Source organism: Haliotis asinina, chromosome 5 (assembly GCF_037392515.1).
Source record: "Haliotis asinina isolate JCU_RB_2024 chromosome 5, JCU_Hal_asi_v2, whole genome shotgun sequence".
In the NCBI taxonomy this organism is placed as follows: Eukaryota; Metazoa; Mollusca; class Gastropoda; order Lepetellida; family Haliotidae; genus Haliotis; species Haliotis asinina.
In genome coordinates this window covers 41,640,476-41,652,144 of record NC_090284.1, presented here as the reverse complement: position 1 = coordinate 41,652,144, position 11,669 = coordinate 41,640,476, and positions in this window count along the sequence as shown.

Here is an 11,669-nt window from a genome sequence, read left to right as displayed (position 1 = left end):
AATGTATTAAAACATCTGTCCACCATCTTCGCCCATCTTTGTCTATCTATGTACCAAGTAGCAGCCACAATGTATTAAAACATCTGTCCACCATCTTCGCCCATCTTTGTCTATCTATGTACCAAGTAGCAGCCACAATGTATTAAAACATCTGTCCACCATCTTCGCCCATCTTTGTCTATCTATGTACCAAGTAGCAGCCACAATGTATTAAAACATCTGTCCACCATCTTCGCCCATCTTTGTCTATCTATGTACCAAGTAGCAGCCACAATGTATTAAAACATCTGTCCACCATCTTCGCCCATCTTTGTCTATCTATGTACCAAGTAGCAGCCACAATGTATTAAAACATCTGTCCACCATCTTCGCCATCTTTGTCTATCTATGTACCAAGTAGCAGCCACAATGTATTAAAACATCTGTCCACCATCTTCGCCCATCTTTGTCTATCTATGTACCAAGTAGCAGCCACAATGTATTAAAACATCTGTCCACCATCTTCGCCCATCTTTGTCTATCTATGTACCAAGTAGCAGCCACAATGTATTAAAACATCTGTCCACCATCTTCGCCCATCTTTGTCTATCTATGTACCAAGTAGCAGCCGACAATGTATTAAAACATCTGTCCACCATCTTCGCCCATCTTTGTCTATCTATGTACCAAGTAGCAGCCACAATGTATTAAAACATCTGTCCACCATCTTCGCCCATCTTTGTCTATCTATGTACCAAGTAGCAGCCACAATGTATTAAAACATCTGTCCACCATCTTCGCCCATCTTTGTCTATCTATGTACCAAGTAGCAGCCACAATGTATTAAAACATCTGTCCACCATCTTCGCCCATCTTTGTCTATCTATGTACCAAGTAGCAGCGACAATGTATTAAAACATCTGTCCACCATCTTCGCCCATCTTTGTCTATCTATGTACCAAGTAGCAGCCACAATGTATTAAAACATCTGTCCACCATCTTCGCCCATCTTTGTCTATCTATGTACCAAGTAGCAGCCACAATGTATTAAAACATCTGTCCTTCACCATCTTCGCCCATCTTTGTCTATCTATGTACCAAGTAGCAGCCACAATGTATTAAAACATCTGTCCACCATCTTCGCCCATCTTTGTCTATCTATGTACCAAGTAGCAGCCACAATGTATTAAAACATCTGTCCACCATCTTCGCCCATCTTTGTCTATCTATGTACCAAGTAGCAGCGACAATGTATTAAAACATCTGTCCACCATCTTCGCCCATCTTTGTCTATCTATGTACCAAGTAGCAGCCACAATGTATCAAAACATCTGTCCACCATCTTCGCCCATCTTTGTCTATCTATGTACCAAGTAGCAGCGACAATGTATTAAAACATCTGTCCATTCCACCATCTTCGCCCATCTTTGTCTATCTATGTACCAAGTAGCAGCGACAATGTATTAAAACATCTGTCCACCATCTTCGCCCATCTTTGTCTATCTATGTACCAAGTAGCAGCCACAATGTATTAAAACATCTGTCCACCATCTTCGCCCATCTTTGTCTATCTATGTACCAAGTAGCAGCCACAATGTATTAAAACATCTGTCCACCATCTTCGCCCATCTTTGTCTATCTATGTACCAAGTAGCAGCCACAATGTATTAAAACATCTGTCCACCATCTTCGCCCATCTTTGTCTATCTATGTACCAAGTAGCAGCCACAATGTATTAAAACATCTGTCCATGCCACCATCTTCGCCCATCTTTGTCTATCTATGTACCAAGTAGCAGCCACAATGTATCAAAACATCTGTCCACCATCTTCGCCCATCTTTGTCTATCTATGTACCAAGTAGCAGCGACAATGTATTAAAACATCTGTCCACCATCTTCGCCCATCTTTGTCTATCTATGTACCAAGTAGCAGCCACAATGTATTAAAACATCTTCTGTCCACCATCTTCGCCCATCTTTGTCTATCTATGTACCAAGTAGCAGCGACAATGTATTAAAACATCTGTCCACCATCTTCGCCCATCTTTGTCTATCTATGTACCAAGTAGCAGCCACAATGTATTAAAACATCTGTCCACCATCTTCGCCCATCTTTGTCTATCTATGTACCAAGTAGCAGCCACAATGTATTAAAACATCTGTCCAGTCCATCTTCGCCCATCTTTGTCTATCTATGTACCAAGTAGCAGCCACAATGTATTAAAACATCTGTCCACCATCTTCGCCCATCTTTGTCTATCTATGTACCAAGTAGCAGCCACAATGTATTAAAACATCTGTCCACCATCTTCGCCCATCTTTGTCTATCTATGTACCAAGTAGCAGCCACAATGTATTAAAACATCTGTCCACCATCTTCGCCCATCTTTGTCTATCTATGTACCAAGTAGCAGCCACAATGTATTAAAACATCTGTCCACCATCTTCGCCCATCTTTGTCTATCTATGTACCAAGTAGCAGCCACAATGTATTAAAACATCTGTCCACCATCTTCGCCCATCTTTGTCTATCTATGTACCAAGTAGCAGCCACAATGTATTAAAACATCTGTCCACCATCTTCGCCCATCTTTGTCTATCTATGTACCAAGTAGCAGCCACAATGTATTAAAACATCTGTCCACCATCTTCGCCCATCTTTGTCTATCTATGTACCAAGTAGCAGCCACAATGTATTAAAACATCTGTCCACCATCTTCGCCCATCTTTGTCTATCTATGTACCAAGTAGCAGCCACAATGTATTAAAACATCTGTCCACCATCTTCGCCCATCTTTGTCTATCTATGTACCAAGTAGCAGCCACAATGTATTAAAACATCTGTCCACCATCTTCGCCCATCTTTGTCTATCTATGTACCAAGTAGCAGCCACAATGTATTAAAACATCTGTCCACCATCTTCGCCCATCTTTGTCTATCTATGTACCAAGTAGCAGCCACAATGTATTAAAACATCTGTCCACCATCTTCGCCCATCTTTGTCTATCTATGTACCAAGTAGCAGCACAATGTATAAAACATCTGTCCACCATCTTCGCCCATCTTTGTCTATCTATGTACCAAGTAGCAGCCACAATGTATTAAAACATCTGTCCACCATCTTCGCCCATCTTGTCTATCTATGTACCAGTAGCAGCCACAATGTATTAAAACATCTGTCCACCATCTTCGCCCATCTTTGTCTATCTATGTACCAAGTAGCAGCCACAATGTATTAAAAACATCTGTCCACCATCTTCGCCCATCTTTGTCTATCTATGTACCAAGTAGCAGCGACAATGTATTAAAACATCTGTCCACCATCTTCGCCCATCTTTGTCTATCTATGTACCAAGTAGCAGCCACAATGTATTAAAACATCTGTCCACCATCTTCGCCCATCTTTGTCTATCTATGTACCAAGTAGCAGCCACAATGTATTAAAACATCTGTCCACCATCTTCGCCCATCTTTGTCTATCTATGTACCAAGTAGCAGCCACAATGTATTAAAACATCTGTCCACCATCTTCGCCCATCTTTGTCTATCTATGTACCAAGTAGCAGCCACAATGTATTAAAACATCTGTCCACCATCTTCGCCCATCTTTGTCTATCTATGTACCAAGTAGCAGCGACAATGTATTAAAACATCTGTCCACCATCTTCGCCCATCTTTGTCTATCTATGTACCAAGTAGCAGCCACAATGTATCAAAACATCTGTCCACCATCTTCGCCCATCTTTGTCTATCTATGTACCAAGTAGCAGCGACAATGTATTAAAACATCTGTCCATGTCCACCATCTTCGCCCATCTTTGTCTATCTATGTACCAAGTAGCAGCCACAATGTATTAAAACATCTGTCCACCATCTTCGCCCATCTTTGTCTATCTATGTACCAAGTAGCAGCCACAATGTATTAAAACATCTGTCCACCATCTTCGCCCATCTTTGTCTATCTATGTACCAAGTAGCAGCGACAATGTATTAAAACATCTGTCCACCATCTTCGCCCATCTTTGTCTATCTATGTACCAAGTAGCAGCCACAATGTATCAAAACATCTGTCCACCATCTTCGCCCATCTTTGTCTATCTATGTACCAAGTAGCAGCGACAATGTATTAAAACATCTGTCCATGTCCACCATCTTCGCCCATCTTTGTCTATCTATGTACCAAGTAGCAGCGACAATGTATTAAAACATCTGTCCACCATCTTCGCCCATCTTTGTCTATCTATGTACCAAGTAGCAGCCACAATGTATTAAAACATCTGTCCACCATCTTCGCCCATCTTTGTCTATCTATGTACCAAGTAGCAGCCACAATGTATTAAAACATCTGTCCACCATCTTCGCCCATCTTTGTCTATCTATGTACCAAGTAGCAGCCACAATGTATTAAAACATCTGTCCACCATCTTCGCCCATCTTTGTCTATCTATGTACCAAGTAGCAGCCACAATGTATTAAAACATCTGTCCATGTCCACCATCTTCGCCCATCTTTGTCTATCTATGTACCAAGTAGCAGCCACAATGTATCAAAACATCTGTCCACCATCTTCGCCCATCTTTGTCTATCTATGTACCAAGTAGCAGCGACAATGTATTAAAACATCTGTCCATGTCCACCATCTTCGCCCATCTTTGTCTATCTATGTACCAAGTAGCAGCGACAATGTATTAAAACATCTGTCCATGTCCACCATCTTCGCCCATCTTTGTCTATCTATGTACCAAGTAGCAGCGACAATGTATTAAAACATCTGTCCACCATCTTCGCCCATCTTTGTCTATCTATGTACCAAGTAGCAGCCACAATGTATTAAAACATCTGTCCACCATCTTCGCCCATCTTTGTCTATCTATGTACCAAGTAGCAGCGACAATGTATTAAAACATCTGTCCATGTCCACCATCTTCGCCCATCTTTGTCTATCTATGTACCAAGTAGCAGCCACAATGTATTAAAACATCTGTCCACCATCTTCGCCCATCTTTGTCTATCTATGTACCAAGTAGCAGCCACAATGTATTAAAACATCTGTCCACCATCTTCGCCCATCTTTGTCTATCTATGTACCAAGTAGCAGCCACAATGTATTAAAACATCTGTCCACCATCTTCGCCCATCTTTGTCTATCTATGTACCAAGTAGCAGCCACAATGTATTAAAACATCTGTCCACCATCTTCGCCCATCTTTGTCTATCTATGTACCAAGTAGCAGCCACAATGTATTAAAACATCTGTCCACCATCTTCGCCCATCTTTGTCTATCTATGTACCAAGTAGCAGCCACAATGTATCAAAACATCTGTCCACCATCTTCGCCCATCTTTGTCTATCTATGTACCAAGTAGCAGCCACAATGTATTAAAACATCTGTCCACCATCTTCGCCCATCTTTGTCTATCTATGTACCAAGTAGCAGCCACAATGTATTAAAACATCTGTCCACCATCTTCGCCCATCTTTGTCTATCTATGTACCAAGTAGCAGCCACAATGTATTAAAACATCTGTCCACCATCTTCGCCCATCTTTGTCTATCTATGTACCAAGTAGCAGCCACAATGTATTAAAACATCTGTCCACCATCTTCGCCCATCTTTGTCTATCTATGTACCAAGTAGCAGCCACAATGTATTAAAACATCTGTCCACCATCTTCGCCCATCTTTGTCTATCTATGTACCAAGTAGCAGCCACAATGTATCAAAACATCTGTCCACCATCTTCGCCCATCTTTGTCTATCTATGTACCAAGTAGCAGCCACAATGTATTAAAACATCTGTCCACCATCTTCGCCCATCTTTGTCTATCTATGTACCAAGTAGCAGCCACAATGTATTAAAACATCTGTCCACCATCTTCGCCCATCTTTGTCTATCTATGTACCAAGTAGCAGCCACAATGTATTAAAACATCTGTCCACCATCTTCGCCCATCTTTGTCTATCTATGTACCAAGTAGCAGCCACAATGTATCAAAACATCTGTCCACCATCTTCGCCCATCTTTGTCTATCTATGTACCAAGTAGCAGCCACAATGTATTAAAACATCTGTCCACCATCTTCGCCCATCTTTGTCTATCTATGTACCAAGTAGCAGCCACAATGTATTAAAACATCTGTCCACCATCTTCGCCCATCTTTGTCTATCTATGTACCAAGTAGCAGCCACAATGTATTAAAACATCTGTCCACCATCTTCGCCCATCTTTGTCTATCTATGTACCAAGTAGCAGCGACAATGTATTAAAACATCTGTCCACCATCTTCGCCCATCTTTGTCTATCTATGTACCAAGTAGCAGCCACAATGTATCAAAACATCTGTCCACCATCTTCGCCCATCTTTGTCTATCTATGTACCAAGTAGCAGCGACAATGTATTAAAACATCTGTCCATGTCCACCATCTTCGCCCATCTTTGTCTATCTATGTACCAAGTAGCAGCGACAATGTATTAAAACATCTGTCCACCATCTTCGCCCATCTTTGTCTATCTATGTACCAAGTAGCAGCCACAATGTATTAAAACATCTGTCCACCATCTTCGCCCATCTTTGTCTATCTATGTACCAAGTAGCAGCCACAATGTATTAAAACATCTGTCCACCATCTTCGCCCATCTTTGTCTATCTATGTACCAAGTAGCAGCCACAATGTATTAAAACATCTGTCCACCATCTTCGCCCATCTTTGTCTATCTATGTACCAAGTAGCAGCCACAATGTATTAAAACATCTGTCCATGTCCACCATCTTCGCCCATCTTTGTCTATCTATGTACCAAGTAGCAGCCACAATGTATCAAAACATCTGTCCACCATCTTCGCCCATCTTTGTCTATCTATGTACCAAGTAGCAGCGACAATGTATTAAAACATCTGTCCATGTCCACCATCTTCGCCCATCTTTGTCTATCTATGTACCAAGTAGCAGCGACAATGTATTAAAACATCTGTCCATGTCCACCATCTTCGCCCATCTTTGTCTATCTATGTACCAAGTAGCAGCGACAATGTATTAAAACATCTGTCCACCATCTTCGCCCATCTTTGTCTATCTATGTACCAAGTAGCAGCCACAATGTATTAAAACATCTGTCCACCATCTTCGCCCATCTTTGTCTATCTATGTACCAAGTAGCAGCGACAATGTATTAAAACATCTGTCCATGTCCACCATCTTCGCCCATCTTTGTCTATCTATGTACCAAGTAGCAGCCACAATGTATTAAAACATCTGTCCACCATCTTCGCCCATCTTTGTCTATCTATGTACCAAGTAGCAGCCACAATGTATTAAAACATCTGTCCACCATCTTCGCCCATCTTTGTCTATCTATGTACCAAGTAGCAGCCACAATGTATTAAAACATCTGTCCACCATCTTCGCCCATCTTTGTCTATCTATGTACCAAGTAGCAGCCACAATGTATTAAAACATCTGTCCACCATCTTCGCCCATCTTTGTCTATCTATGTACCAAGTAGCAGCCACAATGTATTAAAACATCTGTCCACCATCTTCGCCCATCTTTGTCTATCTATGTACCAAGTAGCAGCCACAATGTATCAAAACATCTGTCCACCATCTTCGCCCATCTTTGTCTATCTATGTACCAAGTAGCAGCCACAATGTATTAAAACATCTGTCCACCATCTTCGCCCATCTTTGTCTATCTATGTACCAAGTAGCAGCCACAATGTATTAAAACATCTGTCCACCATCTTCGCCCATCTTTGTCTATCTATGTACCAAGTAGCAGCCACAATGTATTAAAACATCTGTCCACCATCTTCGCCCATCTTTGTCTATCTATGTACCAAGTAGCAGCCACAATGTATTAAAACATCTGTCCACCATCTTCGCCCATCTTTGTCTATCTATGTACCAAGTAGCAGCCACAATGTATTAAAACATCTGTCCACCATCTTCGCCCATCTTTGTCTATCTATGTACCAAGTAGCAGCCACAATGTATCAAAACATCTGTCCACCATCTTCGCCCATCTTTGTCTATCTATGTACCAAGTAGCAGCCACAATGTATTAAAACATCTGTCCACCATCTTCGCCCATCTTTGTCTATCTATGTACCAAGTAGCAGCCACAATGTATTAAAACATCTGTCCACCATCTTCGCCCATCTTTGTCTATCTATGTACCAAGTAGCAGCCACAATGTATTAAAACATCTGTCCACCATCTTCGCCCATCTTTGTCTATCTATGTACCAAGTAGCAGCCACAATGTATCAAAACATCTGTCCACCATCTTCGCCCATCTTTGTCTATCTATGTACCAAGTAGCAGCCACAATGTATTAAAACATCTGTCCACCATCTTCGCCCATCTTTGTCTATCTATGTACCAAGTAGCAGCCACAATGTATTAAAACATCTGTCCACCATCTTCGCCCATCTTTGTCTATCTATGTACCAAGTAGCAGCCACAATGTATTAAAACATCTGTCCACCATCTTCGCCCATCTTTGTCTATCTATGTACCAAGTAGCAGCCACAATGTATTAAAACATCTGTCCACCATCTTCGCCCATCTTTGTCTATCTATGTACCAAGTAGCAGCCACAATGTATTAAAACATCTGTCCACCATCTTCGCCCATCTTTGTCTATCTATGTACCAAGTAGCAGCCACAATGTATTAAAACATCTGTCCATGTCCACCATCTTCGCCCATCTTTGTCTATCTATGTACCAAGTAGCAGCCACAATGTATTAAAACATCTGTCCACCATCTTCGCCCATCTTTGTCTATCTATGTACCAAGTAGCAGCCACAATGTATTAAAACATCTGTCCACCATCTTCGCCCATCTTTGTCTATCTATGTACCAAGTAGCAGCCACAATGTATTAAAACATCTGTCCACCATCTTCGCCCATCTTTGTCTATCTATGTACCAAGTAGCAGCCACAATGTATTAAAACATCTGTCCACCATCTTCGCCCATCTTTGTCTATCTATGTACCAAGTAGCAGCCACAATGTATTAAAACATCTGTCCACCATCTTCGCCCATCTTTGTCTATCTATGTACCAAGTAGCAGCCACAATGTATTAAAACATCTGTCCACCATCTTCGCCCATCTTTGTCTATCTATGTACCAAGTAGCAGCGACAATGTATTAAAACATCTGTCCACCATCTTCGCCCATCTTTGTCTATCTATGTACCAAGTAGCAGCCACAATGTATTAAAACATCTGTCCACCATCTTCGCCCATCTTTGTCTATCTATGTACCAAGTAGCAGCCACAATGTATTAAAACATCTGTCCACCATCTTCGCCCATCTTTGTCTATCTATGTACCAAGTAGCAGCCACAATGTATTAAAACATCTGTCCACCATCTTCGCCCATCTTTGTCTATCTATGTACCAAGTAGCAGCCACAATGTATTAAAACATCTGTCCACCATCTTCGCCCATCTTTGTCTATCTATGTACCAAGTAGCAGCGACAATGTATTAAAACATCTGTCCACCATCTTCGCCCATCTTTGTCTATCTATGTACCAAGTAGCAGCCACAATGTATTAAAACATCTGTCCACCATCTTCGCCCATCTTTGTCTATCTATGTACCAAGTAGCAGCCACAATGTATTAAAACATCTGTCCACCATCTTCGCCCATCTTTGTCTATCTATGTACCAAGTAGCAGCCACAATGTATTAAAACATCTGTCCACCATCTTCGCCCATCTTTGTCTATCTATGTACCAAGTAGCAGCCACAATGTATTAAAACATCTGTCCACCATCTTCGCCCATCTTTGTCTATCTATGTACCAAGTAGCAGCCACAATGTATTAAAACATCTGTCCACCATCTTCGCCCATCTTTGTCTATCTATGTACCAAGTAGCAGCCACAATGTATTAAAACATCTGTCCACCATCTTCGCCCATCTTTGTCTATCTATGTACCAAGTAGCAGCCACAATGTATTAAAACATCTGTCCACCATCTTCGCCCATCTTTGTCTATCTATGTACCAAGTAGCAGCCACAATGTATTAAAACATCTGTCCACCATCTTCGCCCATCTTTGTCTATCTATGTACCAAGTAGCAGCCACAATGTATTAAAACATCTGTCCACCATCTTCGCCCATCTTTGTCTATCTATGTACCAAGTAGCAGCCACAATGTATTAAAACATCTGTCCACCATCTTCGCCCATCTTTGTCTATCTATGTACCAAGTAGCAGCCACAATGTATTAAAACATCTGTCCACCATCTTCGCCCATCTTTGTCTATCTATGTACCAAGTAGCAGCGACAATGTATCAAAACATCTGTCCACCATCTTCGCCCATCTTTGTCTATCTATGTACCAAGTAGCAGCCACAATGTATTAAAACATCTGTCCACCATCTTCGCCCATCTTTGTCTATCTATGTACCAAGTAGCAGCGACAATGTATCAAAACATCTGTCCACCATCTTCGCCCATCTTTGTCTATCTATGTACCAAGTAGCAGCCACAATGTATTAAAACATCTGTCCACCATCTTCGCCCATCTTTGTCTATCTATGTACCAAGTAGCAGCCACAATGTATTAAAACATCTGTCCACCATCTTCGCCCATCTTTGTCTATCTATGTACCAAGTAGCAGCCACAATGTATTAAAACATCTGTCCACCATCTTCGCCCATCTTTGTCTATCTATGTACCAAGTAGCAGCCACAATGTATTAAAACATCTGTCCACCATCTTCGCCCATCTTTGTCTATCTATGTACCAAGTAGCAGCCACAATGTATTAAAACATCTGTCCACCATCTTCGCCCATCTTTGTCTATCTATGTACCAAGTAGCAGCGACAATGTATCAAAACATCTGTCCACCATCTTCGCCCATCTTTGTCTATCTATGTACCAAGTAGCAGCCACAATGTATTAAAACATCTGTCCACCATCTTCGCCCATCTTTGTCTATCTATGTACCAAGTAGCAGCGACAATGTATCAAAACATCTGTCCACCATCTTCGCCCATCTTTGTCTATCTATGTACCAAGTAGCAGCCACAATGTATTAAAACATCTGTCCACCATCTTCGCCCATCTTTGTCTATCTATGTACCAAGTAGCAGCCACAATGTATTAAAACATCTGTCCACCATCTTCGCCCATCTTTGTCTATCTATGTACCAAGTAGCAGCCACAATGTATTAAAACATCTGTCCACCATCTTCGCCCATCTTTGTCTATCTATGTACCAAGTAGCAGCCACAATGTATTAAAACATCTGTCCACCATCTTCGCCCATCTTTGTCTATCTATGTACCAAGTAGCAGCCACAATGTATTAAAACATCTGTCCACCATCTTCGCCCATCTTTGTCTATCTATGTACCAAGTAGCAGCCACAATGTATTAAAACATCTGTCCACCATCTTCGCCCATCTTTGTCTATCTATGTACCAAGTAGCAGCCACAATGTATTAAAACATCTGTCCACCATCTTCGCCCATCTTTGTCTATCTATGTACCAAGTAGCAGCCACAATGTATTAAAACATCTGTCCACCATCTTCGCCCATCTTTGTCTATCTATGTACCAAGTAGCAGCCACAATGTATTAAAACATCTGTCCACCATCTTCGCCCATCTTTGTCTATCTATGTACCAAGTAGCAGCCACAATGTATTAAAACATCTGTCCA